This window comes from Osmia lignaria, chromosome 2 (assembly GCF_051020975.1).
Source record: "Osmia lignaria lignaria isolate PbOS001 chromosome 2, iyOsmLign1, whole genome shotgun sequence".
In the NCBI taxonomy this organism is placed as follows: Eukaryota; Metazoa; Arthropoda; class Insecta; order Hymenoptera; family Megachilidae; genus Osmia; species Osmia lignaria.
The window spans coordinates 9,741,013-9,757,279 of record NC_135033.1 but is presented as its reverse complement, the minus strand read 5'-3'; the positions used below and the strand labels follow the sequence as shown (position 1 = coordinate 9,757,279).

The following is a 16,267-nucleotide window of genomic DNA, read 5'->3' as shown; positions in this document are numbered from 1 at the left end:
GCTTTCTCGATTCGCGTGGAATAAAGTATAACTCGAGCTTAATATTATCTCATTGTTTCTATGTAACGAGCATGTAAATTAATTTTTATACATATTACAGATGTGTAATAACTCGTGTTATTGTAAAAAAGCAATTAATAAAATCTAATTTTGTGGAAATTCAGTAATATTTCTTTAAACAATTTACTTAACTAAAAAGAAATAATGGAAATATAATTCTTACCTTTTCTACTGACGATTGTAGCGCATTCAAAATTTCCCGCTATTAGTTCATCGCGTCCCTGCCAGGCGGCAGCAGTTCCCACAGTTCTTTTTCCGCGCCAAAACGTAGTCGGTGCCTGCGCAGTAAAACGTATTAATTAAAACATTAATTCGTCGCAAAGTACTTAAAAACGTATCGATTTATGAACAAACGCGAAGTTTTATTCGTTCGAATGTAAATTCAGTGCCCTGGTCAACTATTTGCTGCGAATTCAGATGAAAGGTTAATCACGCCCCATGAACGACAACGAGACCGGTGAGTTTGCCAACTTTTTACGTCATAACTTTAAAATTACACTTTGATAGAACGAAATATGGTCATAAAAGTTGAACATCATTACCAATGATTACTATTCGATCAAAGAAACAACGAATACCGATTCATACTTTTCGAATTCCAAAATATATTAACTTACGTATTCCCGTACTTCTTCCGTCCGCCATTGCACTTTGATCTCACGTGGTCGCGCTTGAAATACACTCGTAACTGAAATTCCGTTCATAGCTGACCGCATTACGATGTTCTCTTATAATTATGAAAAATTTCACGACCGTACGTTTATTAAATGTCGTTTCCGGTTTGTCGTGTTTCGTATGTGCATACACGGTCCGACGACACGGGCATATCGTAGATATACACGTTCTCGCTGATGCTTGCACACAGTGTGTAGGGCTTTGGAAAATCAATTTCCAACATTTACGAGCAATTAATAGAGTCGAGAGCGGCCAGACGGTTATCGATTTTCCTGATATCTGATATTAGAGGAACGTGTTTGAAAGTTAAACGTCCACGGCGTCACGTGACGTCGTGGCGCCGCGACGCCGTTATACGATGCATACGAGACAGCGCGCTCTGTCGGTATATGCGATAAAATTATACTTTATAAAACACTGCCCTCTGCACCGAAAAACCGACTGCCCTCTTGCACTATATGTATAGAATTCTACTCTCTCTCTGTATGGATTTACGGATACATATTTATCAGCAACCTGAACGATTTATTCGCTGAACCGTGCGACTAGCACGATTGCATACCGTGATCAGTATCTAGAAGAAAATTCGTCCAGAATATAGGTTACTTTAACTTTCTCAAGTTTAGGTGTTGAAAAACTATAATTTAAAATAAATCTTTTATTTTTTAACGATCCATTTTGCATAAGTACTTACTATTCGTCCAAACGACAAGTTCGGAAGCGAAAAGAGGGGGGATAGCTAAAACTTATCTTCTTTCGAAGCCGCTAATTAAATAGCCACCAATTCTGGCTGTCCCTTTAGCGGCAACTTCCGGAATACGTCCAGCCGGAATTGGACGGGGACGGGAAAAAAGTTTTTCTATCTCGAGCGCCACTTCGTGATTTATAGCCGGCTAAATGGGCCATTGTAATTGCAGATGAGGCTATTTACTATTGTCGTTTGTATTATTGTAAATGACAGCGAAGACGGTACACGAGAATGGTATCGCTGTTAACTGAAACAATGGCTTTTCGTCATCGGAATGTCTCGTACTAATAATTTCAGCAGACGAGTTAGGAAATATTAATGAATTTTTTCTGAATTTAAGATTGATTTATGTTAACGACCAACTTCGTACTTTTTTGTCAATCTTTGGAATCGTTACACGTAGATTTCGCCCCACGTTTTAATTTACTTGTCGCACGTTCTTGGTCATGAGAATGTCCTTGCCAGCGCAAATGTTTGCTCTTCAGCGAGCAAACTATAGTTTTGCAAGATAAATATTTTTCGACACACTTTCACCAAACAGGCGTTCGAGAAATTCGTTTACTCTTTCCTACAGGCGTGTTTAAATTTTTTAAGTGCAATTTGCATTTTTTGCAAATTTGCAATTTGCAGTTCGGTTCTCATCGTCGGATTAGGGAAGGCAGAGGTGGTGGGCGGGTGGCGGGCAAAAATGGTGCTCTCTCGAAAAGGCAATAGCTTTTACGCGAGCGTGCGAGCGTGTATTTCAAGCGGACGGTGTCGTCCACGAACGACGGCCACACCTCCGGTCGGGCCTCCGCGAAATTTTAATGCGCTCGCGAAGAAAAAGTTGCCAGAGACGTGAACGCGAGCCTCTGATCCCAGCACGGCAACAATCGACGATAAATAAACCTTTGTACAAGATGGGGGACCAGGTTCGCAATTATTCGGAGGTGTGCCGGGGATGAAGGGCACGGGGATGCGTCAACTTTCGCGAGAATCATACTATATGACCGAGGTTGTTACCGCGGATGCTTGATGGGAGATTGAATGTAACGTTAACCGGGACCACTTCCTGTGGGGGTGGAAGAGTATCTCTTGCTTGGTATAATTCACGGGTTGAATGTTAAATGGCCTCTGTGCCCGGGGATTTGGAAACTTCTTCGAACATCCAATTTTTAATTATTCAGATTTCAAAAACGGTTCCACTGATTGCAAAATGCAACAAAACATTTCTAATCCGCGTTTCGAGATATGCCGTATAATACGAGGGCAACCCCCCTCGCGCCTTGCCGAGATAGCGAAAGAGCAAAGGGAAAACGTCGTTCGGAGGGTTGTGCGCGTCGGAATATCGGGCATCGAAGTGGCGCGATGTTTTCGAGGGTGGCGTGACCACGGTACCGTGAGTCACGCGCGAAACGACTTTAACCCCCGCCGCGATCCTCGCGAATCCGACGCCGACGTCGGCGTCGTTTATTTGTAATACCCACGGCACGATACGACCGCGTTCACCCTCCTCGTCCTAGATAAGACCGCGTTTTCACGCTCCGCCATAGACATAGATATTTGACGTTGCATACCCACGGACGGTTCATTCTTTTTCTCCCCCTTTTTATTCGTCTGCAACGATTCTGACAGTCGGTGAGTAGACGAAATCGAACGGTGCATTATTTATGGGAAGTGGAAGTAATCTGGCACGTTTACGAGTTTCGAGATAGGGGATGATAATTAGCGTTGGGTAGACGTGCCTGCTTTGGGGGGTTACACTCTGCTTATTTTTTCATTCGAAATATTCGTTTAAAACGTAGAGATGTGTTTTTCAAATGATACAACATTTTTGTATCGTGGCTTGAAATTTGATTATCAAAAGAACTTTGTTCTGTTGCATAAAAATTCAAAGATCGAGTTTTATAATTAAGCTTGATTCGTGATATTTTAGATGGCACGGATTTTTCGTGCTTCTAAATAGACGTGTATCATCAGGTTTGCTTTCAAACTGGCTTGCAGCTAGCATAAACAGATTGAAAAATAAATATTGCTTTATCTGATGTACGCAATGTGTACGTTTGCTCGCTGTTTTATTTCGATGTATGAAGTTTAAGGGGAAAAACAGGCGAATTAAATATTGGCCTGATTCGTGAGGAACTAAAAATTGTAGTTAAATATTTCGACGCTTTCGAGAAGTATTTTCTCCAAGTTCCACGCATTTGTCGAGTATAGGAAAACGAGATAAAGATTCCATTTCCCTTTTAACCTGAAATACGGCTCCCTTATATCTTCACGATTATTTATGTTTCGATGCATAAACCGAGCTCAAAGCTCGGTTACTTAATAAATAATCGTTTCATATAGGATTTCCGCCAAGTCGCATCCCCTTAAATCATCATTAAAAATAAACGCGGGTCATAGAGATCCATGCTTGAGCTTGCGGAAAAGAGATTCTTCAAATTAAGTAAACCGAAGGAAGAATCTCGTAGCGTAAAATACACAGGTGGATAAATAAATGAAATCTCTGCTCTCCTCTCTTTCCGTTTTCTCTCGACTGAAGAAACAAAATCATAAAATTCAGTTTTTATCTCCCTCTAGTAAATCGATGATTAAAAACAGTTTTTGCGGGCAGTTATGTTTGAATAACAAATACCTCCTCGTTTTTAATTAATAGCATTCGGATCGAACAGAAATTTATTCGTAAAATATTTTGGTGGGTAAATAAACGTATATCCGCCGGTGGGTTTACCGAAATTTCTGCTATGTATCATTTCTATCTTTTATTTGTGAAATTTGTTGCCTTTAATAGTTATTCAGCTTTCACTTTTTGGAAAATTCGTCGATTCAAGCTATTTATCGTCCCACGTAATTTTTCATCGGCTCTATTCACGATCGAAAGGGGTGAGAAGCTCTCTCGATTCTCCTATCCACGCAGAAAACCGCCCCTGTTATCTTTGACCGGTTCGAGTATCGGCTGCACCCGATCGCGAACGAATCCCAGATCGATCCGATCGATTGACCGCGGATTCTCTCGATTCGTACGACGATAACGCATCCGTTTCCTCGTCGTGGCCACGAATTTTCTTTCGAGTCGTGTCAGAATACTGCCGAGCATCGTTTCCCGTCGGCTGGAGCTTAGAAAAAGCTGCGACCGCGATTGGACCGCAAGATTGCACCCTGCCGAAACGAAGCGTGCGTGTCTCGGATCGCACGGACCTTTTCCTCTCCCTCGGCAATCTTTCCTCACTTTCTTTTCATCCAGCTCGTCCGGACTGTTCTTGGCAGCGGCGGCAGATGCTGCCGGAATTTCAGCGATCGCTGCTGATAAGCTGGCGAGAGGAAATAGAAAACAAGAAGGCTCGCTCCTTTGTGTGGTAAAGCAGATGCGCCCCGCCGCTTAGATAGCGACAAAGAGGATTTCATTTTACGCTATCTAAAATGTTAAACATCCAAGAACTACCATCGTCCACGAAAAAATAACACTCGAACAATTATGGCGCAAAGGGTATAGAACGTACGAAGGAGAGAGCAGGAAGAATATTAAATTAATGAACACGTTCGTTGATGCCGCGTGACGGGGCTGTTAAAAATTCTAAGACGCTCGTTGGTTGGCTACGTGGCTCGGATGAAGTCCATTTGGCCGGTCGTCACGACGGCATTATGCAAAAACGAATCTTATTTTCCGGCTAATAGCGAGCCACGGGGAAAAACGGGGCACGCCTTCCTGGTCACTATTATGGCGATATAATGTACTGAGACGGCTGAGACTTTTTATGGCGGTGCGTGCGAAATTTATGTGCAATATGTGGCTCATCGTTTCAACGAAAGCCGAGGATAAGGTGGAGCAACGCGAGGAGAGAGAGAGAGAGAGAGAAAGATATAAAAAGGAACAAAGGGATAGGAAGTCACGAAACACACGGTGCATAATGTCGACGACAAGAACATTCCGAAAAAACGACTGAAATATTACAACTGTCGAGATTTATGAGACGGTAAATACATTCTCGGTGTATATTTAATTGGATCTCTCCCCGGTTCGCCTCGTTTCACCCTCAACCACTGCTACGAGGGGGACCAGGTCGGAATAGTTCGAACGTTTCTCGATTGCCTCGCGAATTTCCATAATCGTTCGTATTTATCGCAAAAATTCGACCGTCTCGCTCGTTTTCACGGAACTGTCTCGGCAAGGTCAACAATCTGCATCGTTAAAATGCAGGGAACGAGGGAAACCCGGCGAAATTTCGTTTCATCCAGCCGCATGCTAAGCACGGAATTTTTGTAAGACTTTATTACCGGTAACAACGTTTGTAGAAAGTTCCGTTGGGGGAGAGAAAAGAAACCTGGTTGACGTTCGTTTCGCGTTAACGATACCGTTCGTTCAAATACAATCGTGAAATTCAATTTTGTTTCATCGTTCGTACAAATTTTAGCGAGAAGCTTTCATCGATATTGATTATTTATCGATGGAATTTTAATTGCATAATTTTGTATCTTAAATAAGGGTTAAGAATACGTGCATTGGAAAGCAAGATACGTAAGAGTTTCCTCGAAAAATTCTTCTGGAAATAGCGTGTGCGTCGAGACGACTATTTTGTACATGCAACGATATTCCATGCGATTTAGCTATCACGAAATGTCCTTATGTAAGTTTGCTAGCCAGGCTGACTCGAAGTGCATTGTTTTCCAAAGTATTCCTCGGGTATGCGAAACGATTCGAAGCATCCGATTATTTAACTAAAATGTGGTCGAATAAGATGCAAAAAAATTCTTCAGAAAAGCACATTACCTCTTACAACATTCCCAGCTATCATTTCTCATTTCTTAATTAAAGAAACTGATTAGCCACAGATGGCTAACATGATTTCCCAGTGAAAATACATACTGGGATTATACGAATTTCGATATCCCCTTTGTTGCATCTTCAATCAGAATTTCTTCTTATTCGTTCCAAAACGTCCCTTTAAATTTGCTACACCGATCTCGTACGCAATCAGCTAGAGAACTGGTTGATTTATATTAAAGCGAACGGAGGAAAGAAACTATCAACGCGCTGATCGAGTACAAGAATCTTTGGTTAATGTTTTATCCGGTCCGCAACGAGATTTTTATGAAAACGGAATAATTGCTATCCATCTGGTCCGCGCTTCGGGCCGACGTTTACCATAATATCCAGGACATCCGATTTAAATTCGCCGAAGTATGCGAGCACGAACGAGGGAAGTTAGGTTTTTAGAAGAGCACAAAGGACCGATTGGTAAAAACTTTCAGACGACCAGGAATTTCGTCCGAACACGTAGGGGATAATCGGGTAAACACTCGAAGGATCGGAGAGAAAAGATATTTATACGCGAAACGCGTGGATTTTTCTGATTTCATCGATGCGCATTGAAAATAAAATTAAAATTCGTTAATCGTAGGCCATCAGTGTCGACATAAATGTTCTTGTTCGTCAGTCGGATGGTCATGCAAAAATAATGCGGAAAGTTTCGTGGTTCGCTTTAATTAGATACGCGATGAGTCAACGTCAGTTATCCGTCAACGTTACTTGCATAATAATATCCTTCGAATATTTGTCCTACTTCGTTTGAAGTCTGCTGATCACTCGCGAAATTATTCGCCCTCTATCGATCAGATTCCTCGACGTCACCCTGTGCTATAAAGTTTCAGGGAAAGGAAGGAGAATTCTTTTGCTTCTCCTATGAAACATTTAACAGTCTCTCATATATTTTGCATATGCATCGAAAAATGTGTCCGGACGCTTGCATTTCGGAATCGTGTCACCGGTGACTAAAAAGAAAAAAAAGGAAGAATAATTTTGCGAGTTTCAAAAATCCGAGGAAACATTAAAATGGTCGCTTAAAGTTTCACCATTTTTACAACGTCGGCTCGGGATCCCTTTTTACTTTCTTCTCTAATTAAGAAGCCGCAAATAAAAATATTCTATAGTAACCGAGGAGCAAGGAACCAGAAATGGAAACGCGCTTTTTTAACGAGTCCTGCTTGAAATTGTAGTTCTTGACGAGCTGTTGAAAAAAGAAACGCCCGTTTCCGAGATAAATAAAGTTAGAGATCGAGATTCCGAGATGTTCGGATCGATAAGAGAGGCTGGAATCGACACGGTATCGCGGCGAAAAGTATTAATAAAATTTACATTTATTTCGGTAAGCGGTTGGCAAAATTTTCGAGCCGGTCTTCTTATTTTATCTTCTCTCGAATCACCCATCGCGGAATACTAAAATATCAAGGATTTGAGATCGAACCGTATCTTGTTTTTACCTTTCGTCTGGGTCACCCTGTATACGTTTACCGAAGCGTGTCCATCAAAGCCGGAAGCACCCCTCCGACCCGTTCATTTGCATATTAAAAAGAGAAACGCCCAGTGTTTCGGGCGCAGCACGCCCCCTCGCAAGCGAAAAATATCAATCAGTCCGGTACGAAAGGTCGAACCGTGGGTCATCGTTGACCCACGCGGCCCGTTAACCGTCAAACGATCCACGAGATTAACGATTTAACGCCGATCGAGGACGCGTTGGCCAGGGAAATAAATCGGCAAATAGTAAGCAAGTAAATATTCCGCTGGCTGGAAAATTAACCATCGGTGAATGAATTTAGGGGAGGTCATGACGGACGTCAGGGATGTTTGTTCTGCCTGGGAAATGACAGCTGACCCGCAATCCCGGGTGCTTCGAATCGCTTTGCCGAGAGGGACAGAGAGGGCTCGCGAGTGACAGAGACGGATAGCTGAGGGTGAATCCTTTCTGAACGATATAATGGCTCCAAGTGCCATCGACGGAAATGAATCTTTCGCTCGCGAACAGAGTAATGCACTCTTCATTATCTAATGCCGACCCGATCCCGATCGGCACTTTAAGGATTATTTGGAAAATCCTAAATCGTTGAAATCGTTTTGCACCCTTTTCCCAAAAATCGCAACCAGACTGCGAAATATATCTAAAATTATATTAAAGTTCGCTCCACGCAAAAATTCTAGTTATTCCAATGCAGACGAGTTAAATATAAAAATTTCTTCGATATAAAAAGGTACATCAAGAAACGTGATTTCCTCGTACAGTATTCACCGTAAATTCCATCGGGCCATCGGGCGCATAATCAATCTTCTTTCGATCGATGTTAATATAATGCCCAAGCACTGCATCTTATTACGTGTCCATCGGTATCGAGACGCGACAAAAAGGAAAAGTGGATATTCCTCAGCGGGTAGTCGTTTACGATAATAAAAATTTCGACAGTCCATCGTGCGCGTGGCGTCTCATTAGACGGTATAAAGACTTAATATGATCTCATTATGGGATAACGTAAGAGCCATCAAAATCTATCTAATCCGTCGAAGAGCGTCGCTTGAAATAAACGGAAATTAGCGCTCGCGTTAAATAGCCAGCTGGACGATAATTTACACCTTTGAACGTTTTATGTTACTCGCCTGGTCGCGAGTTGCGCGCAAAGATGTCGGCGGGACGGACACACGAATAAATTAGACGTTTGAAAATTAACAAGCCCTCGATAACCTTTCGGCTGTATCGAGGAAAAAGAGAGAGAGAGAGAGAGAGAGAGAGAGAGAGAGAGAGAGAAAGAAAAGAAAGATGGAAATATTTATGAGCAGTGGAAGACCTTTCGAAAATTGTCGATGTCCTAAACAGGTTTGAACGTGGCGTCAGATCAGGCGCGAGATAAAACAGCGTCGGTCATCGGTTGATTCGCTTTCTGCCGATCAACATCTCGGCGAGTCATTTCGGGTTGGCCACCGATGGGAACACGGTGAATAGTTTGATTCGCGCCGGAAACCGGTTTTTATCGAACCGTATCCGCCTACTCCACCATCTTTTTTCGTCCGACAATTTGCCTGCACGTCGATGCTTTTCGCGCCGATTGATTTGCCCGGACGTGTGGCCAAAGGGTTTTTCAATTTTCACACCTACCCGTCCGATAATTGACCGTTTCTCTTTCGTTCCTTCCTTCTTCCTTTTCTCGTGGGTGTTCCGAGTCTCCTAGTCTCTTCTTACGTTATTGTAACAGAAATTCAATTAAAAATTACTATCTGCTATTCGAATAATAAATCGATCGTAGAGTGCAATAGTGAGAAACATTGATTTGTTTGCCAACGTCTTGTCGCGATACAGATTCAACTATTCTTCTTCTGAAAGAAAAAGATTTGATCATGCTTGTTACCTTTCAATACTTTCCTTTTGTCATATCGGGGTAGATGCAAATTGATCGGGGAACAGAGTGCACGTTCAAGATAGTATCGTCGATAAAACAGTGGAAAAAGAAGAAAGAAAAATGAAAGAAATACAAGTCGAAGGAATGTCGAAGGAAGGAAAAATTGACAGGTACACGGTGTTCGCTACAAAGCGTATTGTTCCCCTGTACGTTGCATCTGCTGACTTCTTTCTTAATATAAATCAACGGCCACCAAAGTTCTTCCGATTCGTGCCATTTTTCCGTGCGCGCGTGAAACAAACTTGATCTCTTTGTTGTTTCGTATTTTTATTTTAACGCCGGAACGTATTCGTCGTATAATATTTGTCTCGCTCGGCAAACAGGAATACGTGATCCGTGCAATTCGTAATGATTACGGAAAAATATGATTTATAATATTCATTGTCGAAGAAAAATATTCGCCAATGTTTTGCGCCATCGGCGAGTAATGGGAGGAAAACAAAAAGTCACGTAGCTATATCAGAGAATCCAAGGATGAGATTCACTCGAATGGACAATTCGTTTTTTTTTTTTTTTTTTTTTCTTTCAAAGCACACCTCGCTTCCTGGTGACCGTGGCTTAAGTAACAAGCTTCTGGTAACCATAGACCTCCGTCGGAGAGACGACTTCGCGTTTATGGTTTACGGGTGCTATAGGCAGTTCGGGCCCCTTGGGTGGGCCCACAGATGCGTGAAGAGAAGAAAGGAAAGGGAAACATTGTGCGTCACAACAAACTCCATCGGTGTTTCTATACAACCCCGAAAAGTCCCCGAGATTTTCGAACGGAGAATAAATATTTCTGCTGGTTATGGGAGGAGTCGGAGTTTGTGGATTTGAGGGATCGCGAAACGACTTTAAACGGTTTCGAGGGATGACACTTCCGGTTTGCTGATGGAATTAACCTACTCGAAACGAATGAAAGGATAAATAACAGAGAATATTACATATTTTTTCAAAAATTCGACGAATGAAAGGTTACAACAGATGGTTGTTCTTGTTGACTCACCCCCCATTGATTTCGAGGGATTCTTTTAGTAAAATATTTCTTGTCGAGGCTACCAGATGTAAACAGTTCCTTTCTCAAGGCTGCAAAGTTTCGCCAACATTGCAGGTAGCTGCACCAGGTTCTAGGATGACACTGATACTCAATACTACCTTAAGAAACGTTCTGACACCGACAGTGGCCTTGAAAGTTTGAAATATTGAACGACTAAGCTACCCTTAGGTTCTCAGACAAACGCGAGATACTGTGACACGATCTGGGAACGCGTTTCTCTATTCCCTTTTTACCCTTCTTCCGAAATTCTCTTTCGTGAATGCGTCGCGACGCGAAGCTGCGACTGGAGTAAAAAGAAAATCGTCTTGTAGGATAATGTTACTTGAAGTTTCAAAATTTCAGAGATTATTTCTCTTCTCCCCTTATTTTTTTCATTTCTAACGAAGATGAAAGTAGCGTTCCATTCATTACGCTCTAATTTGACCGCGATCAGGGTTGCCTTTCATATTGTCCTGGATCCCCCTGGAACTCGTTCGTGTTTCTCGTAACTCAGTGGGTGCTCCCTATACACGCGATCGTCTAATAGGAAACATAACCGTTTCCTCTCTGGAACATCCAGGACTCGGAGATAAACGATTCGTCTCGGACACGGTGCTTCCTTTCAGGACGTTGCGTTTCAACGACGGAAGAAGGGTTACACACCTCTTTTTCTTACGTCTACCTCATCCTTTTTTTTCCCTTCTCCTTCGCTCGTTCTACTTCTCTTTTTTTATTTACCTCGAGGGCATTTCCATCGCAGTGGGGGTGTCCAGTCTCGAAGTTGCTCACAATGAGAGCTAAATTCGAGGTTCTCTCTCTCTCTCTCTCTCTCTCTTTCTCTCTCGGAGACCTTAACCAAAGAGAAGATAGTCAGATAGGGGGCATATAAAGGAGAAAGAATCTGCAACAATGAGGCAACAATGAACCGACGTGCACCCTGCTGCCTGTCAACCGGTGGACTTGTGCATTTTGTGGGAAGCCCATTTATATATTTTCCTAACATACCTGACCACCGTGGACAGAGTTTCTCAAGCTTTCTTGCCCGTCGAACCGTGACAAAAATCTATAATTTAATAGCCAGACCAGCGCGAGGATCGTTATTAACGCGTGAACGAGCATCCTTCGAAACGTAATTACATAGGTGAGCTGAAAAATTCGATTGGACCGTGCTAGACGATAAATTCGCTACGTTTCCTTGTTTTCTCTAGTATCAGTTTACTTCCCTCCTCGGTAAAATTGTTAAAACATAGGAAATAACGTTATTTAATAACGCGAGGGTGAATTCAAAATTGCTTAGTTAGTATAGACTAGTATAATTCTACGTTTCGTGCTTTGAATGTAAAACATGGTCTTAATTACTCAGAAACTTTCAGTCAGAGAAGATTAAAGTTGAACTAAAGCGGCAAAAGGAAGCGTGGTTACCTAATCCGAGAAGCTCCTTTCGGTTTTCAAGCTTCTAATAATTATTTAAATATCCTTCTAAACCCATTCAAAATTCATTTCGAATATGATCAGGAAAAATCACGAGATCGTTTCACGACAGGGGTTTGCATTCTTGTACAGTTTTTCGAATGACTTTGGTAATTTTGAAAAATTCTCCAGTTGAGTATCGCTGGTTTCGTTTGTTAAAAGGCACGATATGGAATAATAGGATTACATAAACAACGGCAACAAGGTATTGTGGCGGGAAGGTAGGCAGGCAAGGAAGGCAAGGAGGAGGTAGAGCATGGAAGATGGTACAGTTGGCCAGGGAGAGACATTCGCCAGATTGCGTTCGGTATTGAGCCGGATACTTTGTGGATTTCGGACAATAAAACCACCACCACCACATCTGACCGGCAACGACATCGGGTGTCGTCGTCGCTTTTAGTCAGCTACCCTTCGACCGCGTACTTTTATTCAAGTAGCGACACGCCGGTGCTTTCTATAAGGGCGCCACCGCAGCGTCACCATCACCACCCCACAGGGGACTTTTCCATGGTTAGATGCATCCTCTCCACCCTAGTGTCGTCGATGGCCGGTGCATTGTCAAAATATTGGCGTCGATCGGATCGCGGTAGCTTTTGTGCCTTCGTCTCATGCCCCGACCTGACTTTTTCCAACGTTTCCCTCCCTTTCCCCAATTTTCTCAAAGACCCGATCCCTTCCACCCTTCTTCTCTACGATTCTCTACCTTTTCTCTCGCGTACGCGTGTCTCCTCGCTCTTTTCCATTGGATTTTTCCCGCAGACTCGCGCCATTCCACACACCTTTGTCCCGGAACGGCGATCGACACGAGGTGCTTCAAGATCCACGTAGATCTATCGGTTCCTCGAGCTACGAATTTGTGATCTCACGGGGAAGCATTGTCGGTTTGCATGAATCGCGCGAAGAAGATAAATGGTGGATCTTCCTATTGTTGCTATTCTCTTTCAACGAAATTTCCGAAAGTTGACGTAGGAACAAATTTCCAAGTATCCGTATTCCGTCGTTCGATAGTTATTAACATTCATCGTATATTTCCGTGTAATTTTCTCGTTTCGTTTGAAATAATCGATCGAAGCTGTAGCCAGTGGCCTAGGAACTCGGATACGCGTATCGTATTCACCCATTGTTTCTAATACACTTGACGAAGCAGGAACATTGCGTACCAACACTACGATTTTGTTGTTACACATGTGCGGTGTACCAATAATTTTCAGTACATTAGCTGGCTGTACTGATAACGGCTTAATGATTGTCGTCTTCTTACGAACAGACGTTGTCAGAGAATGCGAAAATAATTATTACCTACTGAAATAGATTCTTGAAACGCTTCTTTCTTTTCCTCGCTAACGACACTGTTCTCAGATTTGTCGTTTATAAACTACCGTATACTATTTAAAAGCGTTGTTAGAGGAAAGATAAACAGCGACGATATTCAAAGAGAGAGAATAAGAACAATTAATTTTACCGAGTAAACGGGCGAACGGGAAAAGTCGCAACCGGAGGCAATAAGACGCTTATCGCGTGCGTTTTTTTTTTTTTCTTCTCTTTTCTTTTTCTCACCCGCGTTCCATCGTCTCCTAGAAATTCAAAGAGACGAGAACGACGCTAAAAAGGGGCTCCATAGAAATCGCTTATCGTTCATCGTTTACAAACGTCCCTCGGCAGACCGCAAACTGCCGGCCATAACCGCGTCGCGGTCGAAACAGTTTCACCAAACGTACACGCGAAAGCCTGTGTATGTACACCAGCTAGCGTTGACGTTTCTTACGTCATGTGGGGAACAACAAATATCAATTACCAGGACGAGCATCTTCTGCTTGTTCGGAGAGTTTCTGTGGTGAACACCGACGTGTCTTCATCTCGCTTGCCAGAGGTGTTTGTCGAGTTCCTTTAGAAACGTCTTTTCTTTTTTTTTCTCTCTTGAAAATTACTTTCGTAATTGCTGCCGCTACGGTGGAAGGAAACAATTCGTGTGGCACATGGCTAGGATAATGCTTCCTACTGTTAGGGATTTTATTTTTTCTCCGTTTCAAACATTAAGCTTCGCAAACACGTAAATTTACATCACCTCGCTCGTTCTACGACAATTGTACGTAAGATCCATTGTCTTTTCTAAGGTGTGCCAGAGTCTCATAATCGTTGCATCGAATAGAAACCGATCGAATCGTATGTATTCTTGGCACGACGAACCCCTTTGTTGAAATGATCGCACAATCTTTACCCGACGATTATAATTATAATTGATACACTGCACGCGACGCGTACACGCTTCGATGACTATTAATAAGCGACGGAGCGTCTAATTGGCTTGGTAAGCGAGCACAAGTATCGTCCATACCGTGGCATTCCCCTTTCTCGATGAAACCTCTTTAGGGCAATCATGAACTGGTCCCCGCCATAAGCGGCTTCGCTAAACGATTCACGCTGTTTGCCGCCGGTATTAGCCGCATTAAACACCGCCTCGCACGGTCTCATCTGCATGAACCATCTGACATACGGCCGATTGAAACGATTCCCGCCCCATCTGCCGCCCTTTTTCACCCCGTTCCTTCTACTCCCTACGGCCCTTGGCGAGCCGATGAAAGCGAGATCAGGGCCGTAGAACGCGAGCCGATTCGCATTCCAAAATTCCACTCGCATCGGATTTCATTCGCCCTCGCTTCCGCCCACAGAAACGATATTTAACCAGGCACAAGCGTTATGAGACAATCTGGACGCCGATCGAGGCACGTGCGAATTTTTTTCTCTAATTAGAGCGTTCTCGCGCAAATCGGTTTTCTTCGTTCTTGAAATTCTTTCGGTTCACCTGATCGTTATTCGTACAATTACGAGGTGTCACGAAAATTCGTAGAAACCTGCGCTAACAATGAGTCACAGAAGATCCCGACTTCCTAATGTACCCTCGTTTATCGTTAATTTGAAACGTATACACACTGCAATAGAATGTCTAAGAGATGACTATCTTCAAACATCATTAACATTTCCCTCGAAGCGGAATCGATCGTTCGATTCTTAAAATATGACTGACGTAGAAAAGTGGAGAAAGAAAGAATGGTAGAACTAAGGGATGACGTTAGAAGAAACATTTCGTAACGCCACATTCTTCATCGACCGTTTAAGAAGGTTTCCCACGTGAAGCGTTCGAAGCGGTTAATCCGTCATTTCCATAGGGGTTCGTAAGAGAAAGGCAAAGAATATTCGAGGAAGGAAATATCGTGGTAGAAATGGGTTAAAATATTAGCCGCGACAAGGTTGCTCATCGAGCGAAGAGAATACCCGTGGCCTTTTCATCATTTTGTTTCTTTGGCCCGTTGAAGGGACCAGCTTCGGCGTATACGGTGTGACGGATGCCAGAGTATTTCTTTGGTAAACGTCTCGCGTTCTTCTTGTACCGGCCGGTGGCGTATTCCTTCCTTTGTTCCGCCCGGTATACGTACGAACCGTGACAAAACGCGACGGACTTAAGAAAGTCCCCGCGTTTTGTCACGCGGCAACATTTGGACGACATTCGTGGCAAACGAGTCGTGACGACACCGGGGCCAATTCCTCGGCTGAAAAGAATATTCACAATGCCCGTTCCGCGGCTCATCCTTTATTTTTAACGTGTTCTATCCACGACGGATACCATCGCCTGCTTAACGCGCACCTTCAACCACGCCGCGTGATAATGAATAACCACCGAACGAACGAACGCTTTCGTCGCATGAAACCAGCATCCTTTTCTCTTATTTCTAATTCTTACCTTTTGTACACGCGTTTGAAATTCTAAGGATTTCATTCGAACGTTTCTTACAATCGTAGGATTATTATTGGTGTTAAAACGATGAGAGGTTTTCGTGGATGAATGGTTCAAGAGAACCAATTTGGCCTTCAGGTTTTAATTGATTTAGGACTAATTATGATTATATTTCTATTGAAAGGTACGTGATTACCTGTTAGCTTCGAGACGTACAGAGGGAGATAGGTGTTGCAACAACTGATGAGATTGTAGGGTTTCCAAAAAATGTCAATCGAATTTGCTTGCGATAATAATTGCCGATATTCGTTTTGGAAAACTTTCGTACGCGTATTGACTCGAGGAAGGCCCAAGAACGAATAAA

At 42.9% G+C, this 16,267-nt stretch overlaps 1 protein-coding gene and 1 long non-coding RNA gene across 5 annotated transcripts in view; one reads left to right on the top strand and one right to left on the bottom strand.

Annotated features, from left to right (window-relative positions):
• The window catches only part of LUBEL (Linear Ubiquitin E3 ligase), a 35,237-nt gene extending 34,219 nt beyond the window's left edge, over positions 1-1,018 (bottom strand). For 2 of the 3 annotated variants that reach the window (XM_034334198.2, XM_034334200.2), the window contains exons 1-2: positions 678-1,018; positions 224-338 (exon numbers count right to left, since the gene is read on the bottom strand). The gene's annotated coding sequence lies outside the window, so the exon portion shown is untranslated. The remainder of the gene's footprint in view (positions 1-223; positions 339-677) is intronic. The other variant, XM_034334194.2, reaches the window with a different exon arrangement.
• Positions 292-16,267, top strand: part of LOC143305466 (uncharacterized) — a 140,618-nt gene continuing 124,642 nt past the window's right edge. For both annotated transcript variants that reach the window (XR_013062421.1, XR_013062420.1), the window contains exon 1: positions 292-517. This is a non-coding gene — a long non-coding RNA (uncharacterized LOC143305466). The remainder of the gene's footprint in view (positions 518-16,267) is intronic.